At 42.2% G+C, this 19858-nt stretch overlaps 58 non-coding genes across 58 annotated transcripts; all 58 read left to right on the forward strand.

The window, feature by feature from the left end:
* Nucleotides 1–72: 72 nt before the first annotated feature.
* Nucleotides 73–154, forward strand: Trnas-uga. Its single transcript has one exon. It is a non-coding gene; the product is annotated as a tRNA-Ser (tRNA).
* Nucleotides 155–412: 258 nt separating this feature from the next.
* Trnas-uga lies at nt 413–494 on the forward strand. Its single transcript has one exon. It is a non-coding gene; the product is annotated as a tRNA-Ser (tRNA).
* Nucleotides 495–913: 419 nt separating this feature from the next.
* Nucleotides 914–995, forward strand: Trnas-uga. The gene has a single exon. It is a non-coding gene; the product is annotated as a tRNA-Ser (tRNA).
* Nucleotides 996–1245: 250 nt separating this feature from the next.
* On the forward strand, nt 1246–1327 carry Trnaf-aaa. The gene has a single exon. It is a non-coding gene; the product is annotated as a tRNA-Phe (tRNA).
* A 70-nt stretch (nt 1328–1397) lies between these two features.
* On the forward strand, nt 1398–1479 carry Trnas-aga. Its single transcript has one exon. It is a non-coding gene; the product is annotated as a tRNA-Ser (tRNA).
* Nucleotides 1480–1710: 231 nt separating this feature from the next.
* On the forward strand, nt 1711–1792 carry Trnas-uga. The gene has a single exon. It is a non-coding gene; the product is annotated as a tRNA-Ser (tRNA).
* Nucleotides 1793–1866: 74 nt separating this feature from the next.
* Nucleotides 1867–1948, forward strand: Trnas-uga. Its single transcript has one exon. It is a non-coding gene; the product is annotated as a tRNA-Ser (tRNA).
* Nucleotides 1949–2207: 259 nt separating this feature from the next.
* On the forward strand, nt 2208–2289 carry Trnas-aga. The gene has a single exon. It is a non-coding gene; the product is annotated as a tRNA-Ser (tRNA).
* A 371-nt stretch (nt 2290–2660) lies between these two features.
* On the forward strand, nt 2661–2742 carry Trnas-aga. Its single transcript has one exon. It is a non-coding gene; the product is annotated as a tRNA-Ser (tRNA).
* Nucleotides 2743–3455: 713 nt separating this feature from the next.
* Nucleotides 3456–3537, forward strand: Trnas-aga. The gene has a single exon. It is a non-coding gene; the product is annotated as a tRNA-Ser (tRNA).
* A 715-nt stretch (nt 3538–4252) lies between these two features.
* Trnas-aga lies at nt 4253–4334 on the forward strand. Its single transcript has one exon. It is a non-coding gene; the product is annotated as a tRNA-Ser (tRNA).
* A 222-nt stretch (nt 4335–4556) lies between these two features.
* On the forward strand, nt 4557–4638 carry Trnas-aga. The gene has a single exon. It is a non-coding gene; the product is annotated as a tRNA-Ser (tRNA).
* Nucleotides 4639–4869: 231 nt separating this feature from the next.
* On the forward strand, nt 4870–4951 carry Trnas-uga. Its single transcript has one exon. It is a non-coding gene; the product is annotated as a tRNA-Ser (tRNA).
* A 74-nt stretch (nt 4952–5025) lies between these two features.
* On the forward strand, nt 5026–5107 carry Trnas-uga. The gene has a single exon. It is a non-coding gene; the product is annotated as a tRNA-Ser (tRNA).
* A 259-nt stretch (nt 5108–5366) lies between these two features.
* On the forward strand, nt 5367–5448 carry Trnas-aga. Its single transcript has one exon. It is a non-coding gene; the product is annotated as a tRNA-Ser (tRNA).
* Nucleotides 5449–5819: 371 nt separating this feature from the next.
* Trnas-aga lies at nt 5820–5901 on the forward strand. The gene has a single exon. It is a non-coding gene; the product is annotated as a tRNA-Ser (tRNA).
* Nucleotides 5902–6614: 713 nt separating this feature from the next.
* On the forward strand, nt 6615–6696 carry Trnas-aga. Its single transcript has one exon. It is a non-coding gene; the product is annotated as a tRNA-Ser (tRNA).
* Nucleotides 6697–7411: 715 nt separating this feature from the next.
* Trnas-aga lies at nt 7412–7493 on the forward strand. The gene has a single exon. It is a non-coding gene; the product is annotated as a tRNA-Ser (tRNA).
* Nucleotides 7494–7715: 222 nt separating this feature from the next.
* On the forward strand, nt 7716–7797 carry Trnas-uga. Its single transcript has one exon. It is a non-coding gene; the product is annotated as a tRNA-Ser (tRNA).
* Nucleotides 7798–7867: 70 nt separating this feature from the next.
* On the forward strand, nt 7868–7949 carry Trnas-uga. The gene has a single exon. It is a non-coding gene; the product is annotated as a tRNA-Ser (tRNA).
* Nucleotides 7950–8028: 79 nt separating this feature from the next.
* On the forward strand, nt 8029–8110 carry Trnas-uga. The gene has a single exon. It is a non-coding gene; the product is annotated as a tRNA-Ser (tRNA).
* A 374-nt stretch (nt 8111–8484) lies between these two features.
* Trnas-aga lies at nt 8485–8566 on the forward strand. Its single transcript has one exon. It is a non-coding gene; the product is annotated as a tRNA-Ser (tRNA).
* Nucleotides 8567–8636: 70 nt separating this feature from the next.
* Trnas-aga lies at nt 8637–8718 on the forward strand. Its single transcript has one exon. It is a non-coding gene; the product is annotated as a tRNA-Ser (tRNA).
* A 79-nt stretch (nt 8719–8797) lies between these two features.
* Nucleotides 8798–8879, forward strand: Trnas-aga. Its single transcript has one exon. It is a non-coding gene; the product is annotated as a tRNA-Ser (tRNA).
* Nucleotides 8880–9110: 231 nt separating this feature from the next.
* Nucleotides 9111–9192, forward strand: Trnas-uga. The gene has a single exon. It is a non-coding gene; the product is annotated as a tRNA-Ser (tRNA).
* Nucleotides 9193–9271: 79 nt separating this feature from the next.
* Nucleotides 9272–9353, forward strand: Trnas-uga. Its single transcript has one exon. It is a non-coding gene; the product is annotated as a tRNA-Ser (tRNA).
* A 415-nt stretch (nt 9354–9768) lies between these two features.
* Nucleotides 9769–9850, forward strand: Trnas-aga. Its single transcript has one exon. It is a non-coding gene; the product is annotated as a tRNA-Ser (tRNA).
* Nucleotides 9851–10234: 384 nt separating this feature from the next.
* On the forward strand, nt 10235–10316 carry Trnas-uga. Its single transcript has one exon. It is a non-coding gene; the product is annotated as a tRNA-Phe (tRNA).
* Nucleotides 10317–10386: 70 nt separating this feature from the next.
* On the forward strand, nt 10387–10468 carry Trnas-aga. Its single transcript has one exon. It is a non-coding gene; the product is annotated as a tRNA-Ser (tRNA).
* A 225-nt stretch (nt 10469–10693) lies between these two features.
* Trnas-uga lies at nt 10694–10775 on the forward strand. The gene has a single exon. It is a non-coding gene; the product is annotated as a tRNA-Ser (tRNA).
* Nucleotides 10776–11034: 259 nt separating this feature from the next.
* Nucleotides 11035–11116, forward strand: Trnas-aga. The gene has a single exon. It is a non-coding gene; the product is annotated as a tRNA-Ser (tRNA).
* A 392-nt stretch (nt 11117–11508) lies between these two features.
* Nucleotides 11509–11590, forward strand: Trnas-uga. Its single transcript has one exon. It is a non-coding gene; the product is annotated as a tRNA-Ser (tRNA).
* A 251-nt stretch (nt 11591–11841) lies between these two features.
* On the forward strand, nt 11842–11923 carry Trnas-aga. Its single transcript has one exon. It is a non-coding gene; the product is annotated as a tRNA-Ser (tRNA).
* Nucleotides 11924–11993: 70 nt separating this feature from the next.
* Trnas-aga lies at nt 11994–12075 on the forward strand. Its single transcript has one exon. It is a non-coding gene; the product is annotated as a tRNA-Ser (tRNA).
* Nucleotides 12076–12301: 226 nt separating this feature from the next.
* Nucleotides 12302–12383, forward strand: Trnas-uga. The gene has a single exon. It is a non-coding gene; the product is annotated as a tRNA-Ser (tRNA).
* A 403-nt stretch (nt 12384–12786) lies between these two features.
* Trnas-aga lies at nt 12787–12868 on the forward strand. The gene has a single exon. It is a non-coding gene; the product is annotated as a tRNA-Ser (tRNA).
* A 70-nt stretch (nt 12869–12938) lies between these two features.
* On the forward strand, nt 12939–13020 carry Trnas-aga. Its single transcript has one exon. It is a non-coding gene; the product is annotated as a tRNA-Ser (tRNA).
* A 225-nt stretch (nt 13021–13245) lies between these two features.
* Trnas-uga lies at nt 13246–13327 on the forward strand. The gene has a single exon. It is a non-coding gene; the product is annotated as a tRNA-Ser (tRNA).
* Nucleotides 13328–13586: 259 nt separating this feature from the next.
* On the forward strand, nt 13587–13668 carry Trnas-aga. Its single transcript has one exon. It is a non-coding gene; the product is annotated as a tRNA-Ser (tRNA).
* Nucleotides 13669–13894: 226 nt separating this feature from the next.
* Trnas-uga lies at nt 13895–13976 on the forward strand. Its single transcript has one exon. It is a non-coding gene; the product is annotated as a tRNA-Ser (tRNA).
* A 259-nt stretch (nt 13977–14235) lies between these two features.
* Nucleotides 14236–14317, forward strand: Trnas-aga. Its single transcript has one exon. It is a non-coding gene; the product is annotated as a tRNA-Ser (tRNA).
* A 392-nt stretch (nt 14318–14709) lies between these two features.
* On the forward strand, nt 14710–14791 carry Trnas-uga. Its single transcript has one exon. It is a non-coding gene; the product is annotated as a tRNA-Ser (tRNA).
* A 251-nt stretch (nt 14792–15042) lies between these two features.
* Nucleotides 15043–15124, forward strand: Trnas-aga. Its single transcript has one exon. It is a non-coding gene; the product is annotated as a tRNA-Ser (tRNA).
* Nucleotides 15125–15194: 70 nt separating this feature from the next.
* Trnas-aga lies at nt 15195–15276 on the forward strand. The gene has a single exon. It is a non-coding gene; the product is annotated as a tRNA-Ser (tRNA).
* Nucleotides 15277–15502: 226 nt separating this feature from the next.
* Nucleotides 15503–15584, forward strand: Trnas-uga. Its single transcript has one exon. It is a non-coding gene; the product is annotated as a tRNA-Ser (tRNA).
* Nucleotides 15585–15987: 403 nt separating this feature from the next.
* Nucleotides 15988–16069, forward strand: Trnas-aga. The gene has a single exon. It is a non-coding gene; the product is annotated as a tRNA-Ser (tRNA).
* Nucleotides 16070–16146: 77 nt separating this feature from the next.
* Nucleotides 16147–16228, forward strand: Trnas-aga. Its single transcript has one exon. It is a non-coding gene; the product is annotated as a tRNA-Ser (tRNA).
* A 392-nt stretch (nt 16229–16620) lies between these two features.
* On the forward strand, nt 16621–16702 carry Trnas-uga. The gene has a single exon. It is a non-coding gene; the product is annotated as a tRNA-Ser (tRNA).
* Nucleotides 16703–16953: 251 nt separating this feature from the next.
* Nucleotides 16954–17035, forward strand: Trnas-aga. Its single transcript has one exon. It is a non-coding gene; the product is annotated as a tRNA-Ser (tRNA).
* A 70-nt stretch (nt 17036–17105) lies between these two features.
* Trnas-aga lies at nt 17106–17187 on the forward strand. Its single transcript has one exon. It is a non-coding gene; the product is annotated as a tRNA-Ser (tRNA).
* A 226-nt stretch (nt 17188–17413) lies between these two features.
* Nucleotides 17414–17495, forward strand: Trnas-uga. Its single transcript has one exon. It is a non-coding gene; the product is annotated as a tRNA-Ser (tRNA).
* A 403-nt stretch (nt 17496–17898) lies between these two features.
* Trnas-aga lies at nt 17899–17980 on the forward strand. The gene has a single exon. It is a non-coding gene; the product is annotated as a tRNA-Ser (tRNA).
* Nucleotides 17981–18050: 70 nt separating this feature from the next.
* On the forward strand, nt 18051–18132 carry Trnas-aga. The gene has a single exon. It is a non-coding gene; the product is annotated as a tRNA-Ser (tRNA).
* Nucleotides 18133–18357: 225 nt separating this feature from the next.
* Nucleotides 18358–18439, forward strand: Trnas-uga. Its single transcript has one exon. It is a non-coding gene; the product is annotated as a tRNA-Ser (tRNA).
* Nucleotides 18440–18698: 259 nt separating this feature from the next.
* Nucleotides 18699–18780, forward strand: Trnas-uga. Its single transcript has one exon. It is a non-coding gene; the product is annotated as a tRNA-Ser (tRNA).
* A 392-nt stretch (nt 18781–19172) lies between these two features.
* Nucleotides 19173–19254, forward strand: Trnas-uga. Its single transcript has one exon. It is a non-coding gene; the product is annotated as a tRNA-Ser (tRNA).
* Nucleotides 19255–19505: 251 nt separating this feature from the next.
* On the forward strand, nt 19506–19587 carry Trnas-uga. The gene has a single exon. It is a non-coding gene; the product is annotated as a tRNA-Ser (tRNA).
* Nucleotides 19588–19657: 70 nt separating this feature from the next.
* Trnas-aga lies at nt 19658–19739 on the forward strand. The gene has a single exon. It is a non-coding gene; the product is annotated as a tRNA-Ser (tRNA).
* The last annotated feature ends 119 nt before the right edge of the window (nt 19740–19858 follow it).

Here is a 19858-nt window from a genome sequence, read left to right on the forward strand (position 1 = left end):
ACATTTTTCGACATTTTGTTTGAAGAATCCCTGATCAAAATAAAAAAAAAGAAGCTATTTGAAAAATCCAAGGTTGAGGTGGCCGAGTGGTTAAGGCGATGGACTTGAAATCCAATGGGATCTTACCGCACAGGTTCGAACCCTGCCCGCAACGGTTCTTTTTTCTTAAAACATATTTCTAATACTTTATTGATCCAGTAGAAATTTCGATGCAGTTTTATTATTTAAAAAAAGTAGGGACGAACATCCAAGGTTGCGGTGGCCGAGGAGTTAAGGCGTTGGACTAGAAATCTAATGGGATCTTCCCGCGCAGGTTCGAATCCTGCCCGCAACGATACATTTTTCGACATTTTGTTTTAAGAATCCCTGATCAAAATAAAAAAAAGAAAAGAAGCTCTTTCAACAATCCAAGGTTGCATTGGCCGAGTGGTTAAGGCGTTGGACTTGAAATCCAATGGGATCTTACCGCGCAGGTTCGAAGCCTGCCCGCAACGGTTCTTTTTTCTTCAAACAAATTTCTAACACTTTATTGACCCAGTTTCAATTTCGATGCAGTTTTACCATTTAAAAAAAGTAGGGACGAACATCCAAGGTTGCCGTGGCCGAGTGGTTAAAGCGTTGGACTAGAAATCCAATGGGATCTTCCCGCGCAGGTTCGAATCCTGCCCACAACGATACATTTTTCAACATTTTGTTTGAACAATCCCTGAACAAAATAGCAAAGCGGAAATGAAGCTAATTCAAAAATCCAATGTTGCGGTGGCCGAGTGGTTAAACCGTTGGACTCCAAATCTAATGGGATCTTCCCATTCAGGTTCGAATCCTGCCCGCAACGATACATTTTTCGGCATTTTCTTTGAAGAATACTTAATCAAAATAAAAAAGAAGAAAAAAAGCTATTCAAAAATCCAAGGTTGCGGTGGCCGAGTGGTTAAGGCGTTAGACTTGAAATCCAATGGGGTCTTCCCGCGCAGGTTCGTACCCTGCCCGCAACGGTTCTTTTTTCTTCAAACACATTTCTAATACTTTATTGATTCATTTTCAATTTCGATGCAGTTTTATTATTTAAAAAAGGTAGGGACGAACATCCAAGGTTGCGGTGGCCGAGGAGTTAAGTCGTTGGACTAGAAATCCCATGGGATCTACCCTCGCAGGATCGAATCCTGCCCGCAACGATATATTTTTGTTTGTAAAATCCCTGATCAAAAAAACAAAGAGGTAAAAATGCTATTTGAAAAGTCCAAGGTTGCGGTGGCCGAGTGGTTAAGGCGTTGGACTAAAAATGCAATGCGATCTTTACGCGCAGATTAGAGTCCTGCCCGCAACGATATGTTTTTGTTTAAAAAATCCCTGATCAAAATAACAATAAGGTAAAAATGCTATTTGAAAAATCCAAGGTTGCGGTGGCCGAGTGGTTAAGGCGTTGGACTAGAAATCCAATGGGATCTTCCCGCGCAGGTTCGAATCCTGCTCGCAACGATACATTTTTGTTTGAAAAATCCCTGATCAAAATAACAAAGAGGTAAAAAAGCTATTTAAAAAATCCAAGGTTGGGGAGGCCGAGTAGTTAAGGCGTTGGAATAGAAATCCAATGGGATCTTCCCGCGCAGGCTCGAATCCTGCCCGCAACGATAAAGTTTTCGACATTTTGTTTGAAGAATGCCTGATCAAAATAAAAAAGAAGAAAAGAAGCTATTTCAAAAATCCAAGGTTGCGGTGGCCGAGTGGTTAAGGCGTTGGACTTGAAATCCTATGGGATCTTCCCGCGCAGGTTCGAACCCTGCCCGCAACGATACATTTTTCGACATTTTGTTTGAAGAATCCCTGATCAAAATAAAAAAAAAGAAGCTATTTGAAAAATCCAAGGTTGAGGTGGCCGAGTGGTTAAGGCGATGGACTTGAAATCCAATGGGATCTTACCGCACAGGTTCGAACCCTGCCCGCAACGGTTCTTTTTTCTTAAAACATATTTCTAATACTTTATTGATCCAGTTGAAATTTCGATGCAGTTTTATTATTTAAAAAAAGTAGGGACGAACATCCAAGGTTGCGGTGGCCGAGCGGTTAAGGCGTTGGACTAGAAATCTAATGGGATCTTCCCGCGCAGGTTCGAATCCTGCCAACAACGATACATTTTTCGACGCTTTGTTTGAAGAATCCTTGTTCAGAAAAACAAAGCGGAAATGAAGCTAATTCAAAAATCCAATGTTGCGGTGGCCGAGTGGTTAAGGCGTTGGACTAGAAATCCAATGGGATCTTCCCGCGCAGGTTCGAATCCTGCTCGCAACGATACATGTTTGTTTGAAAAATCCCTGATCAAAATAACAAAGAGGTAAAAAGCTATTTGAAGAATCTAAGGTTGGGGAGGCCGAGTGGTTAAGTCGTTGGAATAGAAATCCAATGGGATCTTCCCGCGCAGGCCCGAATCCTGCCCGCAACGATATATTTTTGTTTGTAAAATCCCTGATCAAAAAAACAAAGAGGTAAAAATGCTATTTGAAAAATCCAAGGTTGCGGTGGCCGAGTGGTTAAGGCGTTGGACTAGAAATCCAATGGGATCTTCCCGCGCAGGCCCGAATCCTGCCCGCAACTAAATTTTTGTTTAAAAAATCCCTGATCAAAATAACAAAGAGGTAAAAATGCTATTTGAAAAATCCAAGGTTGCGGTGGCCGAGTGGTTAAGGCGTTGGACTAGAAATCCAATGGGATCTTCCCGCGCAGGTTCGAATCCTGCTCGCAACGATACATTTTTGTTTGAAAAATCCCTGATCAAAATAAGAAAGAGGTAAAAAAGCTATTTAAAAAATCCAAGGTTGGAGAGGCCGAGTAGTTAAGGCGTTGGAATAGAAATCCAATGGGATCTTCCCGCGCAGGCTCGAATCCTGCCTGCAACGATAAAGTTTTCGACATTTTGTTTGAAGAATGCCTGATCAAAATAAAAAAGAAGAAAAGAAGCTATTTCAAAAATCCAAGGTTGCGGTGGCCGAGTGGTTAAGGCGTTAGACTTTAAATCCAATGGGGTCTTCCCGCGCAGGTTCGTACCCTGCCCGCAACGGTTCTTTTTTCTTCAAACACATTTCTAATACTTTATTGATTCATTTTCAATTTCGATGCAGTTTTGTTATTTAAAAAAGGTAGGGACGAACATCCAAGGTTGCGGTGGCCGAGGAGTTAAGTCGTTGGAATAGAAATCCAATGGGATCTTCCCGCGCAGGCCCGAATCCTGCCCGCAACGATATATTTTTGTTTGTAAAATCCCTGATCAAAAAAACAAAGAGGTAAAAATGCTATTTGAAAAATCCAAGGTTGCGGTGGCCGAGTGGTTAAGGCGTTGGACTAGAAATCCAATGGGATCTTCCCGCGCAGGCCCGAATCCTGCCCGCAACTATATTTTTGTTTAAAAAATCCCTGATCAAAATAACAAAGAGGTAAAAATGCTATTTGAAAAATCCAAGGTTGCGGTGGCCGAGTGGTTAAGGCGTTGGACTAGAAATCCAATGGGATCTTCCCGCGCAGGTTCGAATCCTGCTCGCAACGATACATTTTTGTTTGAAAAATCCCTGATCAAAATAAGAAAGAGGTAAAAAAGCTATTTAAAAAATCCAAGGTTGGGGAGGCCGAGTAGTTAAGGCGTTGGAATAGAAATCCAATGGGATCTTCCCGCGCAGGCTCGAATCCTGCCTGCAACGATAAAGTTTTCGACATTTTGTTTGAAGAATGCCTGATCAAAATAAAAAAGAAGAAACGAAGCTATTTCAAAAATCCAAGGTTGCGGTGGCCGAGTGGTTAAGGCGTTAGACTTTAAATCCAATGGGGTCTTCCCGCGCAGGTTCGTACCCTGCCCGCAACGGTTCTTTTTTCTTCAAACACATTTCTAATACTTTATTGATTCATTTTCAATTTCGATGCAGTTTTGTTATTTAAAAAAGGTAGGGACGAACATCCAAGGTTGCGGTGGCCGAGGAGTTAAGGCGTTAAACTAAAAATCCCATGGGATCTACCCTCGCAGGATCGAATCCTGCCCTCAACGATATATTTTTGTTTGTAAAATCCCTGATCAAAAAAACAAAGAGGTAAAAATGCTATTTGAAAAGTAAAAGGTTGCGGTGGCCGAGTGGTTAAGGCGTTAGACTAAAAATGCAATGCGATCTTTACGCGCAGATTAGAGTCCTGCCCGCAACGATATGTTTTTGTTCAAAAAATCCCTGATCAAAATAACAAAGAGGTAAAAATGCTATTTGAAAAATCCAAGGTTGCGGTGGCCGAGTGGTTAAGGCGTTGGACTAGAAATCCAATGGGATCTTCCCGCGCAGGTTCGAATCCTGCTCGCAACGATACATTTTTGTTTGAAAAATCCCTGATCAAAATAACAAAGAGGTAAAAAAGCTATTTAAAAAATCCAAGGTTGGGGAGGCCGAGTAGTTAAGGCGTTGGAATAGAAATCAAATGGGATCTTCCCGCGCAGGCCCGAATCCTGCCCGCAAAGATATATTTTTGTTTGTAAAATCCCTGATCAAAAAAACAAAGAGGTAAAAATGCTATTTGAAAAATCCAAGGTTGCGGTGGCCGAGTGGTTAAGGCGTTGGACTAGAAATCCAATGGGATCTTCCCGCGCAGGTTCGAATCCTGCTCGCAACGATACATTTTTGTTTGAAAAATCCCTGATCAAAATAACAAAGAGGTAAAAAAGCTATTTGAAGAATCCAAGGTTGGGGAGGCCGAGTAGTTAAGGCGTTGGAATAGAAATCCAATGGGATCTTCCCGCGCAGGCTCGAATCCTGCCCGCAACGATAAAGTTTTCGACATTTTGTTTGAAGAATGCCTGATCAAAATAAAAAAGAAGAAAAGAAGCTATTTCAAAAATCCAAGGTTGCGGTGGCCGAGTGGTTAAGGCGTTGGACTTGAAATCCTATGGGATCTTCCCGCGCAGGTTCGAACCCTGCCCGCAACGATACATTTTTCGACATTTTGTTTGAAGAATCCCTGATCAAAATAAAAAAAAAGAAGCTATTTGAAAAATCCAAGGTTGAGGTGGCCGAGTGGTTAAGGCGATGGACTTGAAATCCAATGGGATCTTACCGCACAGGTTCGAACCCTGCCCGCAACGGTTCTTTTTTCTTAAAACATATTTCTAATACTTTATTGATCCAGTTGAAATTTCGATGCAGTTTTATTATTTAAAAAAAGTAGGGACGAACATCCAAGGTTGCGGTGGCCGAGCGGTTAAGGCGTTGGACTAGAAATCTAATGGGATCTTCCCGCGCAGGTTCGAATCCTGCCAACAACGATACATTTTTCGACGCTTTGTTTGAAGAATCCTTGTTCAGAAAAACAAAGCGGAAATGAAGCTAATTCAAAAATCCAATGTTGCGGTGGCCGAGTGGTTAAGGCGTTGGACTAGAAATCCAATGGGATCTTCCCGCGCAGGTTCGAATCCTGCTCGCAACGATACATGTTTGTTTGAAAAATCCCTGATCAAAATAACAAAGAGGTAAAAAGCTATTTGAAGAATCTAAGGTTGGGGAGGCCGAGTGGTTAAGTCGTTGGAATAGAAATCCAATGGGATCTTCCCGCGCAGGCCCGAATCCTGCCCGCAACGATATATTTTTGTTTGTAAAATCCCTGATCAAAAAAACAAAGAGGTAAAAATGCTATTTGAAAAATCCAAGGTTGCGGTGGCCGAGTGGTTAAGGCGTTGGACTAGAAATCCAATGGGATCTTCCCGCGCAGGCCCGAATCCTGCCCGCAACTAAATTTTTGTTTAAAAAATCCCTGATCAAAATAACAAAGAGGTAAAAATGCTATTTGAAAAATCCAAGGTTGCGGTGGCCGAGTGGTTAAGGCGTTGGACTAGAAATCCAATGGGATCTTCCCGCGCAGGTTCGAATCCTGCTCGCAACGATACATTTTTGTTTGAAAAATCCCTGATCAAAATAAGAAAGAGGTAAAAAAGCTATTTAAAAAATCCAAGGTTGGAGAGGCCGAGTAGTTAAGGCGTTGGAATAGAAATCCAATGGGATCTTCCCGCGCAGGCTCGAATCCTGCCTGCAACGATAAAGTTTTCGACATTTTGTTTGAAGAATGCCTGATCAAAATAAAAAAGAAGAAAAGAAGCTATTTCAAAAATCCAAGGTTGCGGTGGCCGAGTGGTTAAGGCGTTAGACTTTAAATCCAATGGGGTCTTCCCGCGCAGGTTCGTACCCTGCCCGCAACGGTTCTTTTTTCTTCAAACACATTTCTAATACTTTATTGATTCATTTTCAATTTCGATGCAGTTTTGTTATTTAAAAAAGGTAGGGACGAACATCCAAGGTTGCGGTGGCCGAGGAGTTAAGTCGTTGGAATAGAAATCCAATGGGATCTTCCCGCGCAGGCCCGAATCCTGCCCGCAACGATATATTTTTGTTTGTATAATCCCTGATCAAAAAAACAAAGAGGTAAAAATGCTATTTGAAAAATCCAAGGTTGCGGTGGCCGAGTGGTTAAGGCGTTGGACTAGAAATCCAATGGGATCTTCCCGCGCAGGCCCGAATCCTGCCCGCAACTATATTTTTGTTTAAAAAATCCCTGATCAAAATAACAAAGAGGTAAAAATGCTATTTGAAAAATCCAAGGTTGCGGTGGCCGAGTGGTTAAGGCGTTGGACTAGAAATCCAATGGGATCTTCCCGCGCAGGTTCGAATCCTGCTCGCAACGATACATTTTTGTTTGAAAAATCCCTGATCAAAATAAGAAAGAGGTAAAAAAGCTATTTAAAAAATCCAAGGTTGGGGAGGCCGAGTAGTTAAGGCGTTGGAATAGAAATCCAATGGGATCTTCCCGCGCAGGCTCGAATCCTGCCTGCAACGATAAAGTTTTCGACATTTTGTTTGAAGAATGCCTGATCAAAATAAAAAAGAAGAAAAGAAGCTATTTCAAAAATCCAAGGTTGCGGTGGCCGAGTGGTTAAGGCGTTAGACTTTAAATCCAATGGGGTCTTCCCGCGCAGGTTCGTACCCTGCCCGCAACGGTTCTTTTTTCTTCAAACACATTTCTAATACTTTATTGATTCATTTTCAATTTCGATGCAGTTTTGTTATTTAAAAAAGGTAGGGACGAACATCCAAGGTTGCGGTGGCCGAGGAGTTAAGGCGTTAAACTAAAAATCCCATGGGATCTACCCTCGCAGGATCGAATCCTGCCCTCAACGATATATTTTTGTTTGTAAAATCCCTGATCAAAAAAACAAAGAGGTAAAAATGCTATTTGAAAAGTAAAAGGTTGCGGTGGCCGAGTGGTTAAGGCGTTAGACTAAAAATGCAATGCGATCTTTACGCGCAGATTAGAGTCCTGCCCGCAACGATATGTTTTTGTTTAAAAAATCCCTGATCAAAATAACAAAGAGGTAAAAATGCTATTTGAAAAATCCAAGGTTGCGGTGGCCGAGTGGTTAAGGCGTTGGACTAGAAATCCAATGGGATCTTCCCGCGCAGGTTCGAATCCTGCTCGCAACGATACATTTTTGTTTGAAAAATCCCTGATCAAAATAACAAAGAGGTAAAAAAGCTATTTAAAAAATCCAAGGTTGGGGAGGCCGAGTAGTTAAGGCGTTGGAATAGAAATCAAATGGGATCTTTCCGCGCAGGCCCGAATCCTGCCCGCAACGATATATTTTTGTTTGTAAAATCCCTGATCAAAAAAACAAAGAGGTAAAAATGCTATTTGAAAAATCCAAGGTTGCGGTGGCCGAGTGGTTAAGGCGTTGGACTAGAAATCCAATGGGATCTTCCCGCGCAGGTTCGAATCCTGCTCGCAACGATACATTTTTGTTTGAAAAATCCCTGATCAAAATAACAAAGAGGTAAAAAAGCTATTTGAAGAATCCAAGGTTGCGGTGGCCGAGCGGTTAAGGCGTTGGACTAGAAATCTAATGGGATCTTCCCGCGCAGGTTCGAATCCTGCCCACAACGATACATTTTTCGACGCTTTGTTTGAAGAATCCTTGTTCAGAAAAACAAAGCGGAAATGAAGCTAATTCAAAAATCCAATGTTGCGGTGGCCGAGTGGTTAAGGCGTTGGACTAGAAATCCAATGGGATCTTCCCGCGCAGGTTCGAATCCTGCTCGCAACGATACATTTTTGTTTGAAAAATCCCTGATCAAAATAACAAAGAAATAAAAATGCTATTTGAAAAATCCAAGGTTGCGGTGGCCGAGTGGTTAAGGCGTTGGACTAGAAATCCAATGGGATCTTCCCGCGCAGGCCCGAATCCTGCCCGCAACGATATATTTTTGTTTGTAAAATCCCTGATCAAAAAAACAAAGAGGTAAAAATGCTATTTGAAAAATCCAAGGTTGCGGTGGCCGAGTGGTTAAGGCGTTGGACTAGAAATCCAATGGGATCTTCCCGCGCAAGCCCGAATCCTGCCCGCAACGATATATTTTTGTTTGTAAAATCCCTGATCAAAAAAACAAAGAGGTAAAAATGCTATTTGAAAAATCCAAGGTTGCGGTGGCCGAGTGGTTAAGGCGTTGGACTAGAAATCCAATGGGATCTTCCCGCGCAGGTTCGAATCCTGCTCGCAACGATACATTTTTGTTTGAAAAATCCCTGATCAAAATAACAAAGAGGTAAAAAAGCTATTTGAAGAATCCAAGGTTGCGGTGGCCGAGTGGTTAAGGCGTTGGACTAGAAATCTAATGGGATCTTCCCGCGCAGGTTCGAATCCTGCCCACAACGATACATTTTTCGACGCTTTGTTTGAAGAATCCTTGTTCAGAAAAACAAAGCGGAAATGAAGCTAATTCAAAAATCCAATGTTGCGGTGGCCGAGTGGTTAAGGCGTTGGACTAGAAATCCAATGGGATCTTCCCGCGCAGGTTCGAATCCTGCTCGCAACGATACATTTTTGTTTGAAAAATCCCTGATCAAAATAACAAAGAGGTAAAAAAGCTATTTAAAAAATCCAAGGTTGGGGAGGCCGAGTAGTTAAGGCGTTGGAATAGAAATCCAATGGGATCTTCCCGCGCAGGCTCGAATCCTGCCCGCAACGATAAAGTTTTCGACATTTTGTTTGAAGAATGCCTGATCAAAATAAAAAAGAAGAAAAGAAGCTATTTCAAAAATCCAAGGTTGCGGTGGCCGAGTGGTTAAGGCGTTGGACTTGAAATCCAATGGGATCTTCCCGCGCAGGCTCGAATCCTGCCCGCAACGATAAAGTTTTCGACATTTTGTTTGAAGAATGCCTGATCAAAATAAAAAAGAAGAAAAGAAGCTATTTCAAAAATCCAAGGTTGCGGTGGCCGAGTGGTTAAGGCGTTGGACTTGAAATCCAATGGGATCTTCCCGCGCAGATTCGAAACCTGCCCGCAACGATACATTTTTCGACATTTTGTTTGAAGAATCCCTGATCAAAATAAAAAAAAAGAAGCTATTTGAAAAATCCAAGGTTGAGGTGGCCGAGTGGTTAAGTCGATGGACTTGAAATCCAATGGGATCTTACCACACAGGTTCGAACCCTGCCCGCAACGGTTCTTTTTTCTTAAAACATATTTCTAATACTTTATTGATCCAGTTGAAATTTCGATGCAGTTTTATTATTTAAAAAAAGTAGGGACGAACATCCAAGGTTGCGGTGGCCGAGGAGTTAAGGCGTTGGACTAGAAATCTAATGGGATCTTCCCGCGCAGGTTCGAATCCTGCCCACAACGATAAATTTTTCAACATTTTGTTTGAACAATCCCTGAACAAAATAGCAAAGCGGAAATGAAGCTAATTCAAAAATCCAATGTTGAGGTGGCCGAGTGGTTAAGGCGTTGGACTAGAAATCCAATGGGATCTTCCCGCGCAGGTTCGAATCCTGCTCGCAACGATACATTTTTGTTTGAAAAATCCCTGATCAAAATAACAAAGAGGTAAAAAAGCTATTTGAAGAATCCAAGGTTGGGGAGGCCGAGTGGTTAAGTCGTTGGAATAGAAATCCAATGGGATCTTCCCGCGCAGGCCGGAACCTGCCCGCAACGATAAATTGTTCGACATTTTGTTTGAAGAATGCCTGATCAAAAAAAAAAAAGAAGCTATTTCAAAAATCCAAGGTTGCGGTGGCCGAGCGGTTAAGGCGTTGGACTAGAAATCTAATGGGATCATCCCGCGCAGGTTCGAATCCTGCCCACAACGATACATTTTTCGACGCTTTGTTTGAAGAATCCTTGTTCAGAAAAGCAAAGCGGAAATGAAGCTAATTCAAAAATCCAATGTTGCGGTGGCCGAGTGGTTAAGGCGTTGGACTAAAAATGCAATGCGATCTTTACGCGCAGATTAGAGTCCTGCCCGCAACGATATGTTTTTGTTTAAAAAATCCCTGATCAAAATAACAAAGAGGTAAAAATGCTATTTGAAAAATCCAAGGTTGCGGTGGCCGAGTGGTTAAGGCGTTGGACAAGAAATCCAATGGGATCTTCCCGCGCAGGTTCGAATCCTGCTCGCAACGATACATTTTTGTTTGAAAAATCCCTGATCAAAATAACAAAGAGGTAAAAAAGCTATTTGAAGAATCCAAGGTTGGGGAGGCCGAGTGGTTAAGGCGTTGGTTAGAAATCCAATGGGATCTTCCCGCGCAGGTCCGGATCCTGCCCGCAACGATACATTTTTCGACATTTTGTTTGAAGAATCCCTGATCAAAATAAAAAAAAAGAAGCTATTTGAAAAATCCAAGGTTGAGGTGGCCGAGTGGTTAAGGCGATGGACTTGAAATCCAATGGGATCTTACCGCACAGGTTCGAACCCTGCCCGCAACGGTTCTTTTTTCTTAAAACATATTTCTAATACTTTATTGATTCAGTTGAAATTTCGATGCAGTTTTATTATTTAAAAAAAGTAGGGACGAACATTCAAGGTTGCGGTGGCCGAGGAGTTAAGGCGTTGGACTAGAAATCTAATGGGATCTTCCCGCGCAGGTTCGAATCCTGCCCACAACGATAAATTTTTCAACATTTTGTTTGAACAATCCCTGAACAAAATAGCAAAGCGGAAATGAAGCTAATTCAAAAATCCAATGTTGCGGTGGCCGAGTGGTTAAGGCGTTGGACTAGAAATCCAATGGGATCTTCCCGCGCAGGTTCGAATTCTGCTCGCAACGATACATTTTTGTTTGAAAAATCCCTGATCAAAATAACAAAGAGCTAAAAAAGCTATTTGAAGAATCCAAGGTTGGGGAGGCCGAGTGGTTAAGGCGTTGGAATAGAAATCCAATGGGATCTTCCCGCGCAGGCCCGAATCCTGCCCGCAACGATAAATTTTTAGACATTTCGTTTGAAGAATCCTTGTTCAGAATAACAAAGAGGAAATAGAGCTCTTTTAAAAATCTAATGTTGCGGTGGCCGAGTGGTTAAACCGTTGGAATAGAAATCCAATGGGATCTTCCCGCGCAGGCTCGAATCCTGCCCGCAACGATAAAGTTTTCGACATTTTGTTTGAAGAATCCCTGATCAAAATAAAAAAGAAGAAAAGAAGCGATTTGAAAAATCCAAGGTTGCGGTGGCCGAGTGGTTAAGGCGTTGGACTTGAAATCCAATGGGATCTTCCCGCGCAGGTTCGAACCCTGCCCGCAACGGTTCTTTTTTTCTGCAAACACATTTCAAATACTTTATTGATCCAGTTACAATTTCGATGCAGTTTTATTATTTAAAAAAAGTAGGGACAAACATCCAAGGTTTCGGTGGCCGAGGAGTTAAGGCGTTATACTCAAAATCCCATGGGATCTACCCTCGCAGGATCGAATCCTGCCCGCAACGATATATTTTTGTTTAAAAAATCCCTGTCCAAAATAACAAAGAGGTAAATATGCTATTTGAAAAATCCAAGGTTGCGGTGGCCGAGTGGTTAAGGCGTTGGACTAGAAATCCAATGGGATCTTCCCGCGCAGGTTCGAATCCTGCTCGCAACGATACATTTTTGTTTTAAAAATCCCTGATCAAAATAACAAAGAGGTAAAAAAGCTATTTGAAAAATCCAAGGTTGCGGTGGCCGAGTGGTGAAGGCGTTGGACTAGAAATCCAATGGGATCTTCCCGCGCAGGTTCGAATCCTGCTCGCAACGATACATTTTTGTTTGAAAAATCCCTGATCAAAATAACAAAGAGGTAAAAAAGCTATTTGAACAATCCAAGGTTGGGGAGGCCGAGTAGTTAAGGCGTTGGAATAGAAATCCAATGGGATCTTCCCGCGCAGGTTCGAACCCTGCCGGCAACGATACATTTTTCGACATTTTGTTTGAAGAATCCCTGATCAAAATAAAAAAAAAGAAGCTATTTGAAAAATCCAAGGTTGAGGTGGCCGAGTGGTTAAGGCGATGGACTTGAAATCCAATGGGATCTTCCCGCGCAGGTTCGAACCCTGCCCGCAACGGTTCTTTTTTTCTGCAAACACATTTCAAATACTTTATTGATCCAGTTACAATTTCGATGCACTTTTATTATTTAAAAAAAGTAGGGACAAACATCCAAGGTTTCGGTGGCCAAGGAGTTAAGGCGTTATACTCAAAATCCCATGGGATCTACCCTCGCAGGATCGAATCCTGCCCGCAACGATATATTTTTGTTTGAAAAATCCCTGATCAAAAACACAAAGAGGTAAAAATGCTATTTGAAAAGTCCAAGGTTGGGGTGGCCGAGTGGTTAAGACGTTGGACTAAAAATTCAATGCGATCTTCCCGCGCAGATTAGAGTCCTGCCCGCAACGATATATTTTTGTTTAAAAAATCCCTGTCCAAAATAACAAAGAGGTAAATATGCTATTTGAAAAATCCAAGGTTGCGGTGGCCGAGTGGTTAAGGCGTTGGACTAGAAATCCAATGGGATCTTCCCGCGCAGGTTCGAATCCTGCTCGCAACGATACATTTTTGTTTGAAAAATCCCTGATCAAAATAACAAAGAGGTAAAAAAGCTATTTGAAAAATCCAAGGTTGCGGTGGCCGAGTGGTGAAGGCGTTGGACAAGAAATCCAATGGGATCTTCCCGCGCAGGTTCGAATCCTGCTCGCAACGATACATTTTTGTTTGAAAAATCCCTGATCAAAATAACAAAGAGGTAAAAAAGCTATTTGAAGAATCCAAGGTTGGGGAGGCCGAGTGGTTAAGGCGTTGGATTAGAAATCCAATGGGATCTTCCCGCGCAGGTCCGGATCCTGCCCGCAACGATACATTTTTCGACATTTTGTTTGAAGAATCCCTGATCAAAATAAAAAAAAGAAGCTATTTGAAAAATCCAAGGTTGAGGTGGCCGAGTGGTTAAGGCGATGGACTTGAAATCCAATGGAATCTTACCGCACAGGTTCGAGCCCTGCCCGCAACGGTTCTTTTTTCTTAAGACATATTTCTAATACTTTATTGATCCAGTTGAAATTTCGATGCAGTTTTATTATTTAAAAAAAGTAGGGACGAACATCCAAGGTTGCGGTGGCCGAGGAGTTAAGGCGTTGGACTAGAAATCTAATGGGATCTTCCCGCGCAGGTTCGAATCCTGCCCACAACGATAAATTTTTCAACATTTTGTTTGAACAATCCCTGAACAAAATAGCAAAGCGGAAATGAAGCTAATTCAAAAATCCAATGTTGCGGTGGCCGAGTGGTTAAGGCGTTGGACTAGAAATCCAATGGGATCTTCCCGCGCAGGTTCAAATCCTGCTCGCAACGATACATTTTTGTTTGAAAAATCCCTGATCAAAATAACAAAGAGGTAAAAAAGCTATTTGAAGAATCCAAGGTTGGGGAGGCAGAGTGGTTAAGGCGTTGGATTAGAAATCCAATGGGATCTTCCCGAGCAGGCCCGAATCCTGCCCGCAACGACACATTTTTCGACATTTTGTTTGAAGAATCCCTGATCAAAATAAAAAAAAAGAAGCTATTTGAAAAATCCAAGGTTGAGGTGGCCGAGTGGTTAAGGCGATGGACTTGAAATCCAATGGGATCTTACCGCACAGGTTCGAACCCTGCCCGCAACGGTTCTTTTTTCTTAAAACATATTTCTAATACTTTATTGATTCAGTTGAAATTTCGATGCAGTTTTATTATTTAAAAAAAGTAGGGACGAACATTCAAGGTTGCGGTGGCCGAGGAGTTAAGGCGTTGGACTAGAAATCTAATGGGATCTTCCCGCGCAGGTTCGAATCCTGCCCACAACGATAAATTTTTCAACATTTTGTTTGAACAATCCCTGAACAAAATAGCAAAGCGGAAATGAAGCTAATTCAAAAATCCAATGTTGCGGTGGCCGAGTGGTTAAGGCGTTGGACTAGAAATCCAATGGGATCTTCCCGCGCAGGTTCGAATCCTGCTCGCAACGATACATTTTTGTTTGAAAAATCCCTGATCAAAATAACAAAGAGCTAAAAAAGCTATTTGAAGAATCCAAGGTTGGGGAGGCCGAGTGGTTAAGGCGTTGGAATAGAAATCCAATGGGATCTTCCCGCGCAGGCCCGAATCCTGCCCGCAACGATAAATTTTTCGACATTTCGTTTGAAGAATCCTTGTTCAGAATAACAAAGAGGAAATAGAGCTCTTTTAAAAATCTAATGTTGCGGTGGCCGAGTGGTTAAACCGTTGGAATAGAAATCCAATGGGATCTTCCCGCGCAGGCTCGAATCCTGCCCGCAACGATAAAGTTTTCGACATTTTGTTTGAAGAATCCCTGATCAAAATAAAAAAGAAGAAAAGAAGCGATTTGAAAAATCCAAGGTTGCGGTGGCCGAGTGGTTAAGGCGTTGGACTTGAAATCCAATGGGATCTTCCCGCGCAGGTTCGAACCCTGCCCGCAACGGTTCTTTTTTTCTGCAAACACATTTCAAATACTTTATTGATCCAGTTACAATTTCGATGCAGTTTTATTATTTAAAAAAAGTAGGGACAAACATCCAAGGTTTCGGTGGCCGAGGAGTTAAGGCGTTATACTCAAAATCCCATGGGATCTACCCTCGCAGGATCGAATCCTGCCCGCAACGATATATTTTTGTTTAAAAAATCCCTGTCCAAAATAACAAAGAGGTAAATATGCTATTTGAAAAATCCAAGGTTGCGGTGGCCGAGTGGTTAAGGCGTTGGACTAGAAATCCAATGGGATCTTCCCGCGCAGGTTCGAATCCTGCTCGCAACGATACATTTTTGTTTGAAAAATCCCTGATCAAAATAACAAAGAGGTAAAAAAGCTATTTGAAAAATCCAAGGTTGCGGTGGCCGAGTGGTGAAGGCGTTGGACTAGAAATCCAATGGGATCTTCCCGCGCAGGTTCGAATCCTGCTCGCAACGATACATTTTTGTTTGAAAAATCCCTGATCAAAAAAACAAAGAGGTAAAAAAGCTATTTGAACAATCCAAGGTTGGGGAGGCCGAGTAGTTAAGGCGTTGGAATAGAAATCCAATGGGATCTTCCCGCGCAGGTTCGAACCCTGCCGGCAACGATACATTTTTCGACATTTTGTTTGAAGAATCCCTGATCAAAATAAAAAAAAAGAAGCTATTTGAAAAATCCAAGGTTGAGGTGGCCGAGTGGTTAAGGCGATGGACTTGAAATCCAATGGGATCTTCCCGCGCAGGTTCGAACCCTGCCCGCAACGGTTCTTTTTTTCTGCAAACACATTTCAAATACTTTATTGATCCAGTTACAATTTCGATGCACTTTTATTATTTAAAAAAAGTAGGGACAAACATCCAAGGTTTCGGTGGCCAAGGAGTTAAGGCGTTATACTCAAAATCCCATGGGATCTACCCTCGCAGGATCGAATCCTGCCCGCAACGATATATTTTTGTTTGAAAAATCCCTGATCAAAAACACAAAGAGGTAAAAATGCTATTTGAAAAGTCCAAGGTTGGGGTGGCCGAGTGGTTAAGACGTTGGACTAAAAATTCAATGCGATCTTCCCGCGCAGATTAGAGTCCTGCCCGCAACGATATATTTTTGTTTAAAAAATCCCTGTCCAAAATAACAAAGAGGTAAATATGCTATTTGAAAAATCCAAGGTTGCGGTGGCCGAGTGGTTAAGGCGTTGGACTAGAAATCCAATGGGATCTTCCCGCGCAGGTTCGAATCCTGCCCGCAACTAAATTTTTCAACATTTTGTTTGAACAATCCCTGAACAAAATAGCAAAGCGGAAATGAAGCTAATTCAAAAATCCAATGTTGCGGTGGCCGAGTGGTTAAGGCGTTGGACTAGAAATCCAATGGGATCTTCCCGCGCAGGTTCGAATCCTGCTCGCAACGATACATTTTTGTTTGAAAAATCCCTGATCAAAATAACAAAGAGCTAAAAAAGCTATTTGAAGAATCCAAGGTTGGGGAGGCCGAGTGGTTAAGGCGTTGGAATAGAAATCCAATGGGATCTTCCCGCGCAGGCCCGAATCCTGCCCGCAACGATAAATTTTTCGACATTTCGTTTGAAGAATCCTTGTTCAGAATAACAAAGAGGAAATAGAGCTCTTTTAAAAATCTAATGTTGCGGTGGCCGAGTGGTTAAACCGTTGGAATAGAAATCCAATGGGATCTTCCCGCGCAGGCTCGAATCCTGCCCGCAACGATAAAGTTTTCGACATTTTGTTTGAAGAATCCCTGATCAAAATAAAAAAGAAGAAAAGAAGCGATTTGAAAAATCCAAGGTTGCGGTGGCCGAGTGGTTAAGGCGTTGGACTTGAAATCCAATGGGATCTTCCCGCGCAGGTTCGAACCCTGCCCGCAACGGTTCTTTTTTTCTGCAAACACATTTCAAATACTTTATTGATCCAGTTACAATTTCGATGCAGTTTTATTATTTAAAAAAAGTAGGGACAAACATCCAAGGTTTCGGTGGCCGAGGAGTTAAGGCGTTATACTCAAAATCCCATGGGATCTACCCTCGCAGGATCGAATCCTGCCCGCAACGATATATTTTTGTTTAAAAAATCCCTGTCCAAAATAACAAAGAGGTAAATATGCTATTTGAAAAATCCAAGGTTGCGGTGGCCGAGTGGTTAAGGCGTTGGACTAGAAATCCAATGGGATCTTCCCGCGCAGGTTCGAATCCTGCTCGCAACGATACATTTTTGTTTGAAAAATCCCTGATCAAAATAACAAAGAGGTAAAAAAGCTATTTGAAAAATCCAAGGTTGCGGTGGCCGAGTGGTGAAGGCGTTGGACTAGAAATCCAATGGGATCTTCCCGCGCAGGTTCGAATCCTGCTCGCAACGATACATTTTTGTTTGAAAAATCCCTGATCAAAATAACAAAGAGGTAAAAAAGCTATTTGAACAATCCAAGGTTGGGGAGGCCGAGTAGTTAAGGCGTTGGAATAGAAATCCAATGGGATCTTCCCGCGCAGGTTCGAACCCTGCCGGCAACGATACATTTTTCGACATTTTGTTTGAAGAATCCCTGATCAAAATAAAAAAAAAGAAGCTATTTAAAAAATCCAAGGTTGAGGTGGCCGAGTGGTTAAGGCGATGGACTTGAAATCCAATGGGATCTTCCCGCGCAGGTTCGAACCCTGCCCGCAACGGTTCTTTTTTTCTGCAAACACATTTCAAATACTTTATTGATCCAGTTACAATTTCGATGCACTTTTATTATTTAAAAAAAGTAGGGACAAACATCCAAGGTTTCGGTGGCCAAGGAGTTAAGGCGTTATACTCAAAATCCCATGGGATCTACCCTCGCAGGATCGAATCCTGCCCGCAACGATATATTTTTGTTTGAAAAATCCCTGATCAAAAACACAAAGAGGTAAAAATGCTATTTGAAAAGTCCAAGGTTGGGGTGGCCGAGTGGTTAAGACGTTGGACTAAAAATTCAATGCGATCTTCCCGCGCAGATTAGAGTCCTGCCCGCAACGATATATTTTTGTTTAAAAAATCCCTGTCCAAAATAACAAAGAGGTAAATATGCTATTTGAAAAATCCAAGGTTGCGGTGGCCGAGTGGTTAAGGCGTTGGACTAGAAATCCAATGGGATCTTCCCGCGCAGGTTCGAATCCTGCTCGCAACGATACATTTTTGTTTGAAAAATCCCTGATCAAAATAACAAAGAGGTAAAAAAGCTATTTGAAAAATCCAAGGTTGCGGTGGCCGAGTGGTGAAGGCGTTGGACTAGAAATCCAATGGGATCTTCCCGCGCAGGTTCGAATCCTGCTCGCAACGATACATTTTTGTTTGAAAAATCCCTGATCAAAATAACAAAGAGGTAAAAAAGCTATTTGAACAATCCAAGGTTGGGGAGGCCGAGTAGTTAAGGCGTTGGAATAGAAATCCAATGGGATCTTCCCGCGCAGGTTCGAACCCTGCCCGCAACGATACATTTTTCGACATTTTGTTTGAAGAATCCCTGATCAAAATAAAAAAAAGAAGCTATTTGAAAAATCCAAGGTTGAGGTGGCCGAGTGGTTAAGGCGATGGACTTGAAATCCAATGGGATCTTACCGCACAGGTTCGAACCCTGCCCGCAACGGTTCTTTTTTCTTTAAACATATTTCTAATACTTTATTGATCCAGTTGAAATTTCGATGCAGTTTTATTATTTAAAAAAAGTAGGGACGAACATCCAAGGTTGCGGTGGCCGAGGAGTTAAGGCGTTGGACTAGAAATCTAATGGGATCTTCCCGCGCAGGTTCGAATCCTGCCCACAACGATAAATTTTTCAACATTTTGTTTGAACAATCCCTGAACAAAATAGCAAAGCGGAAATGAAGCTAATTCAAAAATCCAATGTTGCGGTGGCCGAGTGGTTAAGGCGTTGGACTAGAAATCCAATGGGATCTTCCCGCGCAGGTTCAAATCCTGCTCGCAACGATACATTTTTGTTTGAAAAATCCCTGATCAAAATAACAAAGAGCTAAAAAAGCTATTTGAAGAATCCAAGGTTGGGGAGGCCGAGTGGTTAAGGCGTTGGAATAGAAATCCAATGGGATCTTCCCGCGCAGGCCCGAATCCTGCCCGCAACGATAAATTTTTCGACATTTCGTTTGAAGAATCCTTGTTCAGAATAACAAAGAGGAAATAGAGCTCTTTTAAAAATCTAATGTTGCGGTGGCCGAGTGGTTAAACCGTTGGAATAGAAATCCAATGGGATCTTCCCGCGCAGGCTCGAATCCTGCCCGCAACGATAAAGTTTTCGACATTTTGTTTGAAGAATCCCTGATCAAAATAAAAAAGAAGAAAAGAAGCGATTTGAAAAATCCAAGGTTGCGGTGGCCGAGTGGTTAAGGCGTTGGACTTGAAATCCAATGGGATCTTCCCGCGCAGGTTCGAACCCTGCCCGCAACGGTTCTTTTTTTCTGCAAACACATTTCAAATACTTTATTGATCCAGTTACAATTTCGATGCAGTTTTATTATTTAAAAAAAGTAGGGACAAACATCCAAGGTTTCGGTGGCCGAGGAGTTAAGGCGTTATACTCAAAATCCCATGGGATCTACCCTCGCAGGATCGAATCCTGCCCGCAACGATATATTTTTGTTTAAAAAATCCCTGTCCAAAATAACAAAGAGGTAAATATGCTATTTGAAAAATCCAAGGTTGCGGTGGCCGAGTGGTTAAGGCGTTGGACTAGAAATCCAATGGGATCTTCCCGCGCAGGTTCGAATCCTGCTCGCAACGATACATTTTTGTTTGAAAAATCCCTGATCAAAATAACAAAGAGGTAAAAAAGCTATTTGAAAAATCCAAGGTTGCGGTGGCCGAGTGGTGAAGGCGTTGGACTAGAAATCCAATGGGATCTTCCCGCGCAGGTTCGAATCCTGCTCGCAACGATACATTTTTGTTTGAAAAATCCCTGATCAAAATAACAAAGAGGTAAAAAAGCTATTTGAACAATCCAAGGTTGGGGAGGCCGAGTAGTTAAGGCGTTGGAATAGAAATCCAATGGGAT

This window comes from Nematostella vectensis, chromosome 14, assembly GCF_932526225.1.
Source record: "Nematostella vectensis chromosome 14, jaNemVect1.1, whole genome shotgun sequence".
NCBI lineage: Eukaryota > Metazoa > Cnidaria > Anthozoa > Actiniaria > Edwardsiidae > Nematostella > Nematostella vectensis.